This window comes from Lygodium microphyllum, chromosome 28 (assembly GCF_053477565.2).
Source record: "Lygodium microphyllum isolate KBCC chromosome 28, Lygodium_microphyllum_v1.1.10, whole genome shotgun sequence".
Lineage (NCBI taxonomy): Eukaryota > Viridiplantae > Streptophyta > Polypodiopsida > Schizaeales > Lygodiaceae > Lygodium > Lygodium microphyllum.
This window is the reverse complement of record NC_141162.1, coordinates 27,140,874-27,158,711: the sequence shown is the minus strand read 5'-3', so window position 1 is coordinate 27,158,711 and position 17,838 is coordinate 27,140,874. Positions and strand designations below refer to the sequence as shown.

The 17,838-nt window shown below is 44.5% G+C and overlaps 1 protein-coding gene across 1 annotated transcript in view; it reads left to right on the top strand.

Annotated features, from left to right (window-relative positions):
* LOC148011273 (uncharacterized) overlaps positions 1-17,838 on the top strand; it is a 297,099-nt gene that overhangs the window by 271,945 nt on the left and 7,316 nt on the right. The gene's annotated exons all lie outside the window — the stretch shown is intronic.

Sequence of the window (17,838 nt, the reverse complement as noted above, 5' to 3'; positions counted from 1 at the left end):
GTGTGTTCCATATTCTGTTCTCTCTCTATCTTGGGCTGATCTAACTAATCCCACTTCATCTAATGCAATATCTTTGAACATCTCATCACTAGTGTCAAAGAAAGCAGATTGGTTGTTTCCTGTGCGTGCATTAAAGTCTCCTGCTAGTAGAACATCCCCAATTCTCATGTATCCCATTATGTCCTCATATAGTGGTGTATACGAGGATGCCTTTTTAGGGGCAAACTTAGAGTATGCAGGGGGAAAATAGCATATGGCAATATACATGTCTCGAGTTCTGCTTGTACGTAACCTGATCCACATGTATCTTGCCTCTACATCTCTATGTACCACTTGGACTGTATCTCGGAGCTCTTCTCTAAATAGAATTTGCCACACCTCCTGATCCCCTCGTCCCTCCAGGCCATCTAGGCTAAGGGCAATATACACTTTCCCATGTATATCCATATACATCAGATAAACGGCTGTCTTTACATTGATGTGTCTCAGTATACATAGCAATGTCTATACCTTTGAATGTATCCTCAAAATAACCTACATCTGTCTTAAGGGAGCCATTGCAATTCCACAGTGTGAATTTCAGGGTCTCATAGGCCGCACACCGTCATGCTGTCCTTTTCTCTGTGATGATGACTCTTCCATCTCTGTATACAGCCCATTTACCTACTTTCCGTGCCTCTAGAACACGTGGCATATTTTCCCTCCTGTGGGGTAACTGGGCTGGGGTGAGGTCTTCATCTAGGTAGATCTTTTCTCCTTTGAGAGCGATCCTCTTAGAGAAGAAGGCTCTCTTCTTTTCCAGGTCTCCAAACTTCAAGGTGACGACTTTTGTTTTTGTGTCAGCCTTCCCGACTCGCCAAGCCCCAATGATGTGTACATTTGTAGCTCCAATTTTTGTGGCAAGAGCTGTAGCATCTTCAATTGGGGAGCTTTTCTCGTCTAGTCCAACCACTCTTACGTGGAGTGCGCGTGCCCGTCTTTTTGCCTCTTCTTCCAAGGTGGCATTCATGACTTCCACTTTGTTGCCATGTATTCCTTTGTTCTTTTTTGCCACATCTATTCATTCTGCATTTTCTTTGACGGTATTCTCAACATTCTCCCTTTTCTTTTGGGTGCCTTCCACCACACTTGCATAGGTGTGCATGCCATTTTTTAAAACGTCCATTTCTTTTTGTAGTTCCGGTGTGGTTTGTGGTTCCTTTTGTGCATCCAGTTTTTTTTTGCATTCCTCTAGTTCTTCTTGTAGATTAGAGATCAATGAGTCTTTCTCTCCCATACGTGCATCCAATGTTTGTTGCATCTCCTTTTTTAGTTCTTCCATCATTTGAGCTCGAACCCGCTCTTGTATGTCCTTTTCCATTTCCTTCCTCATGGTACATATTTCAGCACGGAGTATGGTCAACATCTCCTCATATAGTGTTTCGTTAATTTTGCAGGATGTCTTCCCATATCTACTCGACCCTGGAGAGACATTCCAATCTCGGGTTTTACGCCCATAGGTTTTGTATCTCGTGTTTTTGGCGGTGTATGAAACATTGTCTCCATGGTTGGTTTTGTGATTCCTTCATTGTCAGTTTCTTCCATCGTGATTATAGTATGCGCTATAGCATAAAACTGTTTACAGTCTGAGTAAAATAGTAAACCAGTAACATAAACTATCACTCTAGCATGAACTGTCAGTATATCATAGACTGTCAATGTGACTGCATCATAAGATATGACTGTAGCATGAAATGTTAATGCGCGTCAGTCTGAAATCACGCAGGTTTCCAGTCCACACAGCATGCAAGGTTCACATCAGTCTGAGAACATCTACAATCTTAGTGCATTCACAGTGTTTGCATTCATGTCAGTCTGAGAGAGTTTCTGCATTCGTCACTGCTGCCACAGTACATTCGCAGTGTCTGCATTCATGTCAGTCTGAGAGAGTGTCTGCATTCGTCACTGCTGCCACAGCACTCATTCGTCACTGCTGCCACAGTCCATTCGTCACAGTGCATTCGTCAAACTATATTCGTCAGACTTCATTCGTCAAAGTATACTACTCTACCAAATACGTGTGCTGGTGTCACGTCTATCTTGTCTGCATCCGGCTCGTCACGCCTATTGCGTCAGCATCCGTCTGTCGTGCCCGTCACAATAAGGCTTAGGGGGGGGGGGAGAGAGAGAGAGAGAGAGAGTGTGTGTGTGTGTGTGTGTGTGAGAGACTTGGAATTATGATAATAAACATAAGGCTTAGGAGTTGGAAGATATTGTATGGTCTAGTCTTCAGAGGCCAAAAATAGCCTGTTTTTTTGTACGAAATGATACGAATACGTACCGTACAGTACAGTACGAACCGTACAGAACAAACTAGTCCGTACGTAGTACGAATGTAACTATGTTGGCAAGTTTTCAAGCATGTTTCCCGTTTCTTGCAAGGTACTAGGACTCTTGGATTGCTTTATGCCAAGGGGGGACCGTTGCACTTACATGCTTATAGTGATTTTGATTAGGCTAGTAATTATAGTGGCAATTGTTTCTTTCTTGGCTTATAGTGATTCTGATTGGGCTAGTAATTATAGTGGCAATTCTTTCTTTCTTGGCTCATCTTGTATCTCTTGGTTCAGCAAGAAGCAATCCACTATTGCCACATGATGCTCTTGAGCTGATTTGGATGTATGCAATGTGCATACTCCTTTGTTCACTGACAATCAGAGTGCCATTGCAATGGCATGGAACCCGAGTGTTTCATGCACGCACAAAACACATTGAGATCCATTATCACTTTGTTAGAGAGAGACTACATACAGGTGATATCAGCCTTGTCTATGTGGCTGACATCTTCACCAAAGCTCTTCCTCGTGACAAATATGAAGCGTTTTGCAATGCTTTAAATTTGATCTCCTTTGGTGGTTAACCCTTGTATCTTAATCACTCTTCACTCCAGGGGGTTTGTTGGGTTTGACTCACACCTATGCTCACAAAGGAGTGTCGGTGATCTTCAATAGGACACTAGGGCACTTTTTACTCTTCGTACAAGAAGTTTTTTTCCCAAAATTTATTTCTTTTATTTTATGTGCCTATGTTACATAATTTTAGGCACTTATCGTGTTTCACACTCTTCGGGTGTGAACACCCTCCTACAACCCTAAGGTTTAAGGGTTATACTTGGTACTTGCACCTTACACTTTAGATGATTGCATTGGGTGTTGTGCTCTCACACTCTACACTGTCGACTGTACTCTCAGCTGAGCTTCGATCTATTCTTCTTCTTACAATTTGCATGAACATACTCACTCATCAAGCTATTAGCTTGAGCCAGCAGACCTTCGCACACGTCCCCCTTCTCCTGAAGGGCACCCTGCTGTGTGAATTATGAAGCAATCATACCCATGGGATCAACTAGTATCTTGCAACGTTTGCCTGCTTCATCGCCTTTAGCATCTTTGTGAATGTCCTCTGCCTGAGACTCCTCATCCGAGTTCAAATCATCTGTACCTTCTACTCTATCCAAGTCCTGGTCAATGAAATCAATACGGATGCCACAGGAGGTCTCCATGTCTCCTCTGTGTTGTGTCTCTCTGTATACAAGTCTGCTGAGGATTGTGCCTGTTTGTAACACTATTTACCCATATGTAGACCCAGCTGACTGCGTACAGGAGATCTGCCAAAAAGAGTATAGGACTGCAGAAGACACAGGCTGTAGTCATGTAGGCCTGGGGCTGCAATCACATAGACTCTCTCTCTCTCTGCTCTCACTGTCATAGGCCACGCAAATCTTTCTGTGGCAGACAGGGCGTATGTTTCTGTTCAGGGCCCCGACTGCAGGTGTGAAGATTTCATGATCTCTGCCCCAGGTAAATTTCTTGGACTGAGCGCCCAATTTTCTGACTGTGTGCCCTGTCAGCTAATCCCTATGCCTGCCCACTTGAAGGGTTAAAGTTCCCTACATTTTGCGCCCTGCTGTTGCCCTGGGCTGCAACCAGAACTGCAGCTCTGCGTGTCATGACCTGTCTCCCCTCCTGCCACGGGCCACATTCGTCCCTGCACAGTGACAGGTCTGCCCTGCAGTTCAGGCCTCTTACACTGGTTTTCAAGCCTGAGAAATGTCTGTAACTAATGATAAAATCGGCTTCCACTGTAGGGTTTCAGTGTTACCTTCGATCTGGCTGGGGTGAGTCAGGATGACTGGTTGGACCCCATTATCCTAGCCTGGTCTTACATGTTTTGTGGAAAAAGAGTGAACTCAGAATTTGCTCAGGAAATTACCAAAATACCCTACTTTTTGGAGCAAGCCTTATGTTTATTATTATGATTCCAAGCGCCTCTCTCACACACACTCTCTCTCACAACTTCCAAGATGAATACATAATTCCAAGCCTCTCTCACTCGTCTCTCTTTTCTTTTCCATGAAGTTTGAATTTCCTATGATAGAGTTGATGGGGAGTTTCTAGAGGGAACCATGTTGAGGATGGGTATCCAAGACCAGTGGATCAGAGGTGTTTTGGCTCTATAGTCATCAGCTCACAGCCAGGTCCTCATTGGTGGGACCAGAGGTGCCAGATTCAATATTCAGAGGTCAATGCGATAGGGATGCCCCCTTTCACCTCTTCTTTTCTTATTTTTTTCCCCTTGCAAAGGCTATGAGCTCCTTCCTGAGGGATAGGAATACAAGTATTCGAGGCATCAGACTTCCCATTTGAGAGTTTATAAGGAGTTGTTGGATGAGATACCTGGGCTGCCATGTAGGCATTGACATGTCTTCAGAGCAGCAGCTGGCACCCTTCTTACTTAGCATAAGTCAAAAGCTACTATATTGGAGCTCAGCAAGACTATTATTAGTAGGCAAGGTGGTAGTTGCAAATCAAGTATGTTGGCCACCATGTGGTACATAACTTCTTGTTGGGCCTTCTCTAGGTCATGCATTGGCCAAGTGAACTGACTCATTAGGAATTTCATTTCGTCAAGTGGAGATGGTAGTCCTACAAGGGCTAAGGTAGCTTGGGATGTTATCATCCAGCCTAGATCCAGGGGTGGTTCAGGGTTCATTGATCTAGATAGTCAAAATAGAACATTGATGTAAAGCTCATTGTGAGGGGCCTTCTTCTGGGCAAGGAGCCATGAAAGAAGCTACTATTATGGAGATTAGAGACCATGAATCTTGCTCATTGAGGACTATGACAGCCTAGCACACACTAGCTATTTCAGCATATCCAAGCTACAAGGCTTGGGAACAGTTTTGAGGTCAGATTTTCTACATCTATCATATGGCCATGGCAATCAGTATCTATAGGACTTTCGTCAGATTGACCCAAACGAGTGTTCAAAAGAAGTTGAGGAAGCCACTTCTTTTTAATCAAGGACTCATGTCAAAGAGAAGCCATACCATTAGAGAGACGACCCTCCCATCTTGGGGGAGGTTCTCTGCATAGGTAGCTTCTAGAGTGGGGGAGTAGTTTGCCTTTTTGGAACTATTGGCCCATATACAAAGATAGAGACTTTGAGGTATCGGGGAGGACAAAGTCATAATGGAGAGTATCAACGAGTTGTTACCCCTTGAATGGAGAAATGACACAATAACATATCAAACATGGATAGGGCTCTTTACCAGAGGAGAGATTCTTCTTGCAATGGTAGCCACCAGTAGAGAGAGTGTGTTTACTTTTTTAGTAGAGATGGATGGTAGACTTAGGCGAGTGAACATGGATCAGTTAAAGTTTGCAAGATGCTCTTGACAAAGGATTAGAGTTGTGGCTCATTGTGATAGGATCCGATACCTAGACCCAAACCCTCAGACTTGTATGGAAGATGGATGGAGACATTGGGCATATAGGAGGAGATTGCTACAGAGATTTCAGTGGGATCTTGGGGGAGTGGGTATGGAGAGATCCATTTGCAGAGATGCCTCAGGAGTGCCCTTTTTTGGCTACACCACTAGGTTGGGGAGAAGAATACAAATGAGAACTAGAGTGGTGCCAGCTGTAGCTGAAGCATTGGACTATTCAGGGTATATCACAGCCTTTCCTTGCAAACTTCTGGAGGAGATTGGAGGACAGCTTTAGACCAAGAAAGATTTAACTCTTTCTTTGGTTACTAATATATAGGAGTTTAGCAGTTGGTACATGGCTTTGGCTATGATAGAGACCCTATTCCTTGTTCTAGATGTGGGGAGCATAAGGAGACTCAGAGGCATTGCATATGCAATTGCCCATCGGCTCAAGAGGTCTAGAGGAGAGCCCTTGGGATGGTGTTTCATGGCACCACAACTTCTATGATTGCTATGTGGGGGACAATTGCATGGGTCATTGACAAAGGCCCAACTTGTGGGTATGAGGATACTCTCATCTCGGGGTAGCTTATGAGCAAGACTTTCATGCTAGATTTGTCATAGATAGTATGGACTCAGGGGCATTGTCACAGATGGGAGCTCATAGCTAGCACTATTGCTCGGTGCATATGGACAGCTAGATGTAACCAAGCTATTTATTTTTTGGACACATCTAATGTAGAGACTCTTTTTGATAGAGAGAATGCATACTCTTCATGGGAGATGGGAGAGAATGTAAGCAGCTCAGAGACTACGAGGAAGAGGAGAGATGCTTTTCTCAAGACATGGGATTTTGGCATGTTTTTCCTCTTCCAAAACCACATGATCGAGCACTACAAACCTCTCGAGTGGCTACTCACTCAAACTTTGTAGTAGACTTTCCCTTGTTATATAATTTTTAATATGGAAATCCCTTACAAAGCTGCTTTGTACTTGGTTTTTTGCCTTGGGACATTTTGTTCTAATGTGTCTTATAATCAAATTTTTACCTTTCTTTGAAAAAAAATGAAGTTTGAATTAATGGATTGAAATGTTTACAATATGCCATTTGGCAAATGTAGCATAACCAAAGACATGCAGCAAAGATTCATAGAGGCAAAAGGCTATAGAAATACAGAACTACAAGAACAAAGGAGATCATGAAGTGGGCATAGTGGGGGTGATGAAAATGATATGCATCCATGGAGCAACCACCTCTCCAAGTATCGAACCAAATGAAACCATCAACGTAATTTTCCATAATAGGAATCCTCGAAGGTGTCCCACATGACCATAGATGCCTAAGGCTGAATTAAAAATAAGAGCATTTTCCTCCAAATGTGCCAAAGATCAGTCCATCACATCGAAGGAAAAAGACAAGGTTGTTGTGGTTGTAAAGTAGCAATGGATGACATCTTGCCTAAAACCCAAGAATTTATGACCATCTGTTGATGTGTCACTGAGGCCCACACTTGAGAAACGAAATCCTAGACTTTTTTAGCAGCTAGGCAAGAGAAAAAACTAAGCAAGAGTCTCAACACATGTAGTACAAAAGACACATCTACAACTTTTAGAGATATCCCGGTCACACAACATATTTTGTGGGAACCCCCAATAAGAAGCCTCCATATAAAAACTTTTCCTTGATAGGGAAGCTTAGACTTCCACAATTGAAGCAATCAATCATGCCACTTAGTTTTACTGTCCCATATAGACCAAACATTTTCTGCTTTCTTAATCACTCATCTCTCACCCTCAACCATTTTATGGTTAATCTGATTGTTTGAATATTTAAGAAAATCCTCTAGTTTTACAAAAGCCCAATCCAACCACAGGGATGAAAGCTGAAACATAGGCAAAGGGGAATGCTAGTGAGGTTGTTTTTCCAAGTTCAACCAAATCAACTTGTAACCCTACGGCACCCGAAAGTATTGAGAGATACGCTGGAAAGAATATATCCAAGATTGACTAGGAATGGCATCATCATGCATAGACTTCAAACCCAATCTTGCCATCCTATTAAACTTATCATGTTCCATGTGCATATTATGCCTAGTAGATGGGCAAGAGATAGGCTAGTAGCCACCTAACTGGAGCAGATGCACGCTGGTGATGGCCATGAGCTCAGTTGAGTTGAAGGTCAGCTCTAATACCAAATGTGAGAGGTGAGAGGATGCACAAAGGTCGAAGCTCAGTTGAGAGTATAGTTGACTATGAAGAGAGTGTGAGAGGGAAGGCATGACTCCCAATGCAATAATCAAAAATCAAAAAGTGTAACTACAAGTACAAAGTGCAACCCTTAAACCTTAGGGTTGCTAATGTGTGTTCACACCCGAAAGGTGTAAAACACGATAAGTGCCCAAACTATGTAACATAGGCACATAAAATAAAAGAGAATAAAGTTGGGGGAAAGAACCTCTCGTAAGGAGAGTAAAAAGTGTCCTAGTATCCTACCAAGGATCATCGACACTCCTCTATGAGCATAGGCATGAGTCAAACCCAATAAATCTATGATGGGGAGATTCTACATTGGTAGTATAGAAGAAATAGTTGCCATTCAAAATATGGTGCCTAAAAAGAGATGAAACGATTGGCAAGCCACCTATATCATCCTCCAAAGAAAAACTTTGCATTTCAATGGAGTCTTATACTAAGTCACTCTTCCATGACACTCAATTTCTACCATGCCTTGCTTTCATGCAAACCCCATACAACATTGGCTTTGGTCACCAACCAATGGCAATCTTTGATCAAAAGGTGATACATCTAGTTAACCAAAGCACCCTCCTAGCTCAAGCGGTCCACAAGATTCCAATCTTGCCAAGGATAAATCAAGGGCATAGAAGAGCTATCGGCCTTGCAACTAGAATGAGATCTTTCGCCATAAGTCGCAATATCTATAAGGGATCTAGTTAATCCTCCTAGTTTCATGGAAAGACATTAGTACAATGGGAGCCGATGAAATTACTTTTGCAATAGAGACCAAGCCCAAACGTACCATCTAATTGAACTTAGGGTGGACATCTAATTTACCATCCCAAGAGAGAAACTGGGACACAACCAACAATTCAATTTGTAAGGAATTAGCCTCTAATCAATCCATAAGTGGATGCCAATTCACCTTCTAAAGGATAGCCTTCCATGAGCACACCAATTGGGTCACTAGAACAGAAGGACGAATTAAAAGTTGAGAGTCAATATTGAATATGACCATGCATAAGTTCCCGATCTTCTAGGGGCTGAATTTTAGCCATTTAGTCAATTTACAGCTTGGCAAAAATACCCATGCAATCTGAGAAAACGTTTTTGGGGCTGGGTCTCAGCCATTCGGTCAGTTTACAACTTGGAAGAGAGAGAGAGAGATCTATTGATCCTTTTCTTTTATCAGAGAACAGTAATGCTAGAGAAGACAGCCATCAAGGGGCCTCAGCAAGCAAGGGACAGCAAGGAGTCACCTTCTAGGGGTTGGCAACAGCATTGCTGATCAAGTGAACATTTTGGAGGTGTCTGGTAGTAGGTCACTACATTAAATGCCAGCTGGACAAGCAACAAGCAGAATTTAGGGTTTTCTCACAAAGAAAATCAGATTTCTCTCTCATCTTGGCTTTCTCTCACCTTCTCCAACCCGTTCTCAAGAGATCTCAATGTTTCTCAATCATTTTGAGCATATCTCAGCCAAATTTGGTGGACAGCAGATTTAATTCTAAATTTTTGTAGAAATTAGGATTTGACAACCACCTCAAGATCCGTGCCAATTTTGGTGAAGGCATTGTATGTTGAATTCAGCATCTGGAATTTGTGTAATTGTCAGGGAATTCTGATGTCAACCCATTCATTGTAATTTGGGGCAGTATTTGGCCAGTTGGAGGTTCCATTCGTGCAAGTCTTGGGTAAAAAATCAAGGGGCAATTGGCCCGAATTGATTACTAATTATTGCTACAGCAAAGAGGCTTTTGGAACAGCAAAGGAGATTATAAATCTCAGCTTGTACCCATTCCATTAGCAATCAAGTTAAAGAATACCAAAAGAGGCGCCACTTTTGGGGCCAACAGGGTGTCCAATATCCAAGATTATTAAGGTAATTTGTGCAATTTAAGTTTATGTTCATTGCTGTAATTATTTGCTTAATCAAGGAATCACCACCCTTTCCAAGAAGGAAGGCTGGTTTCACTTTCACCATTTTATCTTCATCTTCTAAGTCTATCTCCTCATCTACTTGCTCATCATCAAAGGCATCCCGTGCCTCAAAGGAGGGCACCACACTAGCCTCACCCTCAATCTCAATAGGCAAAGGTGTTTCTTGACTCATGCAATCACACATCTCCTTTCCCTTCTTAAACTCTATCTCTTCCAACACTAGTTCATCTTCAAATTGGGGAGTAACCTATAGGTGCAAGGGCTCATCCTTCTCACATGTCCACCTATCTTCATCTTCTTTTTTGTAGTCTCACTCCTTAATAAACTTTTCTAACTTCTGTTGGGTATCTCACACGCCTTACTTACGCCTACGCTCATATGGGAGTGTGCGGATGATCACTAGGACACTGGGGCACTTTTTACTCTCGGTAGGAGAGGTTTTTTCCCCCAGATTATGTGTACTATTTTGTATGTGCTTGTGGTGCACACTTACGGGCACTTACTGTGTTCGGGTGTGAACAGCCCCTTATAACCCTAAGGTATAAGGGTTATCATTTGTACTTTCAGCTAACACACTATTCAGTACTATTGCATTGGGTGTCGTGCTTAACTCTGTCTCTCACTCTCACACTGTCTACTGCACTTCAGCTGCACCTCGATCCTCTCCCATCTGACATTTGGTATCAGAGCTCAGCTCAGAGCAGTCTTCGGTCTGCAGTCTGCAGCCCCCGCCAGTTCTGCCCCAGCCGCCTGTTCCTGCCCAGTCCTGCCTGCGCCTGTCAGTCCGTCAGCGCGCAGCACCAGACGACTCCTCTGCCCAGCGTGCAGCTCCAACAATCAGCGCGCAGCACCGCCCTGCCCAGCGCGCCACCTGTACCTGCGTGCTGCCACCTCTGCCCAGCGTGTCCTCTGCCCTGTGTCTACCCAGCGTGCCCCTTCGCCTGTCAGTCTGCCTGCACAGCCTCCCTGCGCTGAGCTAGCCTGTGCCGTCAGCTCCAGCTGCCAGCGCGCCACCTGTCTCCACCAGCCAGTCCTGGGTGCCGCCTCCTCTGCCCAGCGCGCGCCCAGTCCTGCCTGCGCGTTAACTGGACCTGCACGCCTGTACCTGTGCGTCAGTCCGACTGTACCCAGCAGTCATTACCTCGGGAATCATGCCCGTCGTCAACACGCAGAGGTAACATTCTGCACTTTTCTTTTACACAGGAGTTCCTGCAACAGGTTCAGGTTCAGCATTGGGAAACGTGCTGAACAGCAGGTTCAGTTTTCAGCATTGGGAAACGTGCTGTGTCTGTCTGTGACACATTGAATGCACATTTTGGGGCTTTTGTAACAGACATTTGTGACAGAAATTTTGGGCAGAAAATTTTGGGGCTTTTGATGTTTTAGTGCTGCTGAGCACTAATTGCACCTTGGGAAGCGTGCATCAGTGACAGTTTTTTGACAGAGTACCCTTTGCACATTAATTGCAGACTTGTGTTTGCTGCAATTTCTGGAAATTTGCAGATTTCCAGCCCGTACTGCATTGACATTGCTCTATTGCCTTTTGGGAAATAATGGCAAATCAGGGAGGAGATGTATTCACCTATGTGTCCAAGGAAGACCGATTGGATGGGAACAATTATTCCCTTTGGTCTTTCAAGATGAAGAATGTATTAGTGGCCAAAAATTTGTGGGATTATGTCAGTGGAGAGGAAGCACGACCGGGAGTTGTGGCTCCCGCTACTCCTCCTCCAGGAGGACGTGCAAGAGGGCAACCTCAGCCCCCTCCACCTCAGCCCGCTCAGCCACTTCCCCCAAGAACTGCAGCTCAGAAAGCTTGGGATACACGGGATGCACAGGCTATGTCGCTGATTGCATTGGCAGTTCAGCGTTCTATCATTCCTCATATTCGTTCAGCAGCTTCTTCACAAGAAGCTTGGTTGACATTGGAGCAGATGTTTGCAGGAAAGAATGAGACTCGCATCTCTTTCTTGAAGAAAGAGCTAGAGACTCTAAAGATGAATGAGGGTGATTCTATGCAAGATCATCTCAACAAAATTCAGGACTTGCGGGAGCAACTCATGAATGTGGATGAGTACTACTCAGATGCGCAGCTGATTTCTACGACATTGAATTCACTGCCTCCCTCTTACTTGGCTTTTCATACTGCCTTGAACCTCACTATGAGGATTTCGAAAGAGCCCATCACTTTCATTCAGCTTGTCAGTTTGCTTCTAGAGGAGGAACAAACTAGACGGAACAGTGGTGTGGATGGTATAGCCTCTGAGCAGGCTTTTATGTCAAGGCAGAAGGGTAAAAACAGCCAAGGGAAAAATGCTTCGCAGAGTTCTGGTAGTAGTAACACTTCACAGACAAGTCAGAAACAGGGGGGCACGCAAGCCAAGAAAGGAAAATGCCATTACTGCAAGAAGCCTGGCCACTACATCACTGAGTGCAGGAAGCGCATCACCAAAGAGAAGAAGAAGGAGTCAGGGATGTCTGTTTCTGCAGCTCCTTCCACTGCTAGTGAGTCCGCGTCCTTTGTTGCAGACAGGGACTATTGTTTTTACACTTGCAGTTATGATGTCTCTTGGGCTGATAGAGCATTTAGCTCTACAGAAGATGCTGACACTTGGTTCTTTGACAGTGGTGCTTCACGGCATATCACATCTCGTAGAGATTTGTTTGCTTCTCTTGGTGCACCTCCCGTTGGGAAGTCTGTTCAGTGTGCTAATAATGCATCATACCCTGTTCGTGGTATTGGGGAGATTCAGCTTACAGCCATTGATGGCTCTATTCTCCGCCTACAGGATGCTTTGTATGTGCCTGGCATTAAGAAGAATCTGCTTTCCATTTCTTCTATGGCACGTTGTGGTTTGCAGGTCACCTTTGATGATGACCGTTGCATGGTCCGTGACAAGGAACACATGACATTGGTCTTGACAGGTTCTCTGTGTCATGGGTTATATGAGTTGGATGCTCTTTCGGTAGATCAGTCTGCATATTTGACATCCACTCTTACTCCTGCTATGTTAGAGGCAGAGTTATGGCATGCTCGTTTGGGGCATGTAAACTATGGCAGCTTGATGCTATTACAGCGTACTCAGATGTTGGATGGATTACCTCTCTTGGAGAGACCTCCTGAGCATTTATGCGAGGGTTGCATTTTGGGGAAAATGCATCGTTTCTCTTTTCCCCGTGATGTTGCTTTTAGAGCAACAGCCAGATTGCAGCTTGTGCATTCGGATGTTTGTGGGCCCATGCAGACACAGTCATTGGGTGGTTGTTACTATTTTGTAACATTTATTGATGACTTTACACGTTTTTGCTGGGTCTACTGCTTGAAAAAGAAGTCAGAAGTGTATGACGCATTTTTGGCTTTCAGTGCACTTGTGGAAACTCAGTCTGGTTGCAAGATTAAGACTCTCCGTTCGGACCGAGGGGGGGAATACATGTCCTCTATGCTGAATTCTTATTTGCAGCAAAAGGGCATTATCCATCAGTACACTACTGCATATACTCCACAGCAGAATGGGGTAGCAGAGAGGAAAAATCGGTCACTCATGGAGATGGCCAGATGTATGCTGAAGGCAAAGAGTTTGCCTCATAGTTTTTGGATGGAAGCCGTCATGTGCGCTTGCCACATTTTGAACAGATGCCCTACCAAGGCCTTGAAAACCGTCACACCTTTTGAGGCTTGGCACAGCCGCAAACCTTCTGTTGTCCACTTCCGTACTTTTGGGTGTCTTGCATATGCCCATATTCCACAGGTACTTCGAAAGAAGTTGGACAACAAGGCTGTAAAATGCATCTTTATGGGATATAGCAGCGAAAGCAAAGGCTACAGACTCTATGATCCCGTGACCAAGAAGGTTTTTGTCAGCAGGGATGTTGTATTTGATGAAAAATCAGAATTATCCTTGGCTGGTTTTGATACATATCAGGCTGCCCGTGATGTCTTTGAAGGGCTGCTGCCCATCACATTTGGTGATTCAGCTGGTACTTCAGCAAATGAACCTAATGTTCAGCCAGCTGCTCCTATGGAACATGCAGTAAATCAGCACATTGCTGAAACTGAAATTCAGCAGGAACTAGTACATAGTCAGGAAGCAAGACAGGTGCCTAAATGGTACACGCAGACTATGAGAGATAGTCATTTGGAAACACCCTTGGCTGGTCGTACTCGAAGGCAAACTCGACTGCATGATTCAGCACATTCCACTGAGTTTGTTATGGCAGCATGTACTCATGATAATGAGGAGCCTGAATGTTTTGAGGATGCACGACATAGTGTGCATTGGATGGCAGCCATGCAAGCTGAATTGGATTCTATTCATAAGAATCATACTTGGGATTTGGTGTCTTTGCCAGTTGGCAAGCGTGCCATTGGTACGAAATGGGTCTACAAATTGAAAAGGAATGCAGATGGATCCATAGATAAGTACAAGGCACGGCTGGTAGCTAAAGGCTACGCACAGAAAAAGGGCATTGACTATGAGGAGACCTTTGCTCCTACCTCCCGTATGACGACCATTCGGTCTATGATTGCCTTGGCTGCACATTTTGGTTGGAAAGTGCATCAGCTGGATATAAAGACTGCATTCTTACATGGGGAACTTCAGGAAGAAGTGTATGTACAGCAGCCCATTGGTTTTGCAGTTGAAGGCTCAGAAAATTTAGTATGCAAGCTGAAAAAAGCTCTATATGGTTTGAAACAAGCTCCACGAGCTTGGTACGCAAAGATAGATGCTTTCTTGCTTAGTCAGGGGTTTGTAAACAGCCCATCTGAGTCTACCCTTTATGTACATAAAGAGGGGGGATCCATGCTGATTTTGTGTCTATATGTAGACGACCTTTTGCTCACTGGAACACGTGCTGATCAGATTTCAGCATTCAAAAATAATTTACAGCAAACTTTTGACATGTCTGACTTGGGTATTTTGCACTATTACTTGGGCATCCAGTTTGTACATGATGCTAGAGGCATTGGATTATGTCAGTCAAGGTACATTGGGCAACTTCTTGAGAAGTTTGGCCTCCAGGATTGCAAGCCAGTTTGTACACCCATGGAACCTGGGCTCAAACTGTCATTACATGATGACAGTGATTTGTTTGATATCCATACTTATGCTCCAGCAGTGGGATGTCTCATCTATCTATGCCACACTCGGCCAGACATACAGTTTGCCGTTTCAGTTTTGAGCAGGTACATGCATCAGCCTCGTATGTCGCATTGGCAAGCTGTGAAGCGTGTGTTTCGTTACTTGCAAGGTACTAGAGCTCTTGGATTGCTTTATGCCAAGGGGGGACCACTGCAGTTACATGCTTACAGTGACTCTGATTGGGCTGGTGATTTTGATACTCGTCACTCCACTAGTGGCAATTGTTTCTTTCTTGGCTCGTCATGCATTTCTTGGGTTAGCAAGAAACAATCCACTGTTGCCACGTCGTCATGTGAAGCTGAGTACAAGGCAGCCTTCACTACTGCAGTTGAGTGCGTATGGCTTAGACGCTTACTTGCTGATTTGGATGTATCTGTTACGGAGCCTACTCCTTTATATACTGACAGTCAGAGTGCCATTGCAGTGGCACGGAACCCTGTGTTTCATGCTCGCACGAAACACATAGAGATTCACTACCACTTTGTCAGAGAGAGGCTACATGCAGGTGATATCAGCCTTGTCTACTGTCCTACCACCAGCAATGTGGCAAACATCTTCACCAAAGCTCTTCCACGAGACAAATTTGAAGCATTTCGCGATGCTTTGAATTTGACGCCCTTTGGTGGCGGATGATCCTTGTACACTTGATCACTCTTCACTCCAGGGGGGTTTGTTGGGTATCTCACACGCCTTACTTACGCCTACGCTCATATGGGAGTGTGCGGGTGATCACTAGGACACTGGGGCACTTTTTACTCTCGGTAGGAGAGGTTTTTTCCCCCAGATTATGTGTACTATTTTGTATGTGCTTGTGGTGCACACTTACGGGCACTTACTGTGTTCGGGTGTGAACAGCCCCTTATAACCCTAAGGTATAAGGGTTATCATTTGTACTTTCAGCTAACACACTATTCAGTACTATTGCATTGGGTGTCGTGCTCAACTCTGTCTCTCACTCTCACACTGTCTACTGCACTTCAGCTGCACCTCGATCCTCTCCCATCTGACAACTTCGAACTCACATCCATCTTCTAGCCTTCTCCTCTCACATAGTACTCTATCATTTCTTCTTCTTCTTGAACTTCCTTGAAGGAGAGTTGGCATTCCTTTGGGTATTCTCTGGGGGATAGCTTTCTTCTCCTTCAGGGTAGTAGTCTTTGTAGAGGTATTCTACTTCGAGGTGGTAGTCGATGGGGTATTCTTTAGGGTAGTAGTGTTCTCCCTCTTCTAGATAGTAGTCGATGGGATACTGATCATCGAGGTAGTGATCTTCTAGCTGGCTGGTTTCGTGGTTTTGTTGCTTGGGCATCACCATCTTCTTTAAGGAGGTGGTTCGTGGTCATCTTAAGGTGCAAACACACAATTTCCAGAGACTTGCTGCTATACAGCAAAACCAGCATACTATTCTACCCACTTTCACCTACTCTTCAAAAAGCTCAGATCTCTCCCATCTCCCAATCCATGAAAATTTCGAGGAGGTACCCATGTCAAGAACTAGTAGTGATGGGATAAGCAGCAGAGCTGTAGGTGGAGACTTGTGCACTCTTTTCTTCCATGCTAGCTAGGATAGCTTGCATGTGCATCTTTGTACTTAAAGGTACAGTCCCGGTGCAGTGCCCTCTCCTTGTTCCAGGAACAGTCCTTGCAGCATGGTTTGCCTCGCACAAAGAGCCTTGTGTACTCTTTTTCTCCATGCTAGCTAGGGTAGTGCACGTGCACATCTTTACTTAAAAGGCATGGTCCCTAGGATAATCTTGTAATAGCCATTAGATGGCTGCCAGGCCCTGGTGCAGTACCCTCTCCTCCTTCCAGCAAGTCCTTGCAGGATGGTTGCCTCGCACAGAGAGCCACCTCCTAGTAGATCCTATTCGACTCTCCCAAAGTCCATGCAACTTCCTCTGCAATCTCTGCCACCCAGTTCCAATCTCTAGATTAAAGCTCCCTGGTCTATCTGCATACCTTCTCATGCTCATAGGTCAAATCAAGGAACTAACAATAATGGGGGTCTAGGGTCAAGCAGGGGTGTCCAAGATCAAAAGAGCTGGAGCGTGATCTACTAGAGTGACACCTGCCAACTTCCCAATGCGTCCACCTTGTGAGCTACTGCAATCACCCAATTAGAACCTGTCAAGGTACTCCAGGAGGCTACCTCCCAATCACTTGTAACCCCAAGAGAAGTCAAGTGAACCATCCCACTGTAGAAACCTGGTATTCTCCAAACATCTAAATTCTCTGCAAACAACTACAAAAGGAAAGGCCTCCCATGCCTTCTGCTCTGCATTTGCTATGCCTTAGAACTCAATTCCTGTTCCCTAATGATCCACTGAAGTCTCTAGATTTATGAAGTCTCCTCCAACAATCCAGGACTCAACCTTGGGCAAGCATGCTAGCACTTCAAACCAGAATGCAGCCCACGCACTGACTTCTATTGGCATGTAGATGTCGAGGATTCTGATGCAAGAACCACTGACACCTAACTTAAGCCACAAGGCCCGCCCTGCAACAATGGTCCCACAATCTCTCTCACAGAGCCATTGACTTGAGCCAATAAAAGTACACACTCCACCTGCTCATGGATGCCAATCAAGTACTCCCAATAGGTGTGTTTAGAAATGAGATCTTGGGAAGCTTTCATATCCTTCATGTAAGCACTAAACACTTCATTCAGGCCATCCCAACTTGGACTCTTTCTATAAGGGAGGTGCAACAACCATATTTCACTTTTTCCTCTGAAATTTCCATCCAAAGTAGCTGCCCACTTGTGTGTTGCTT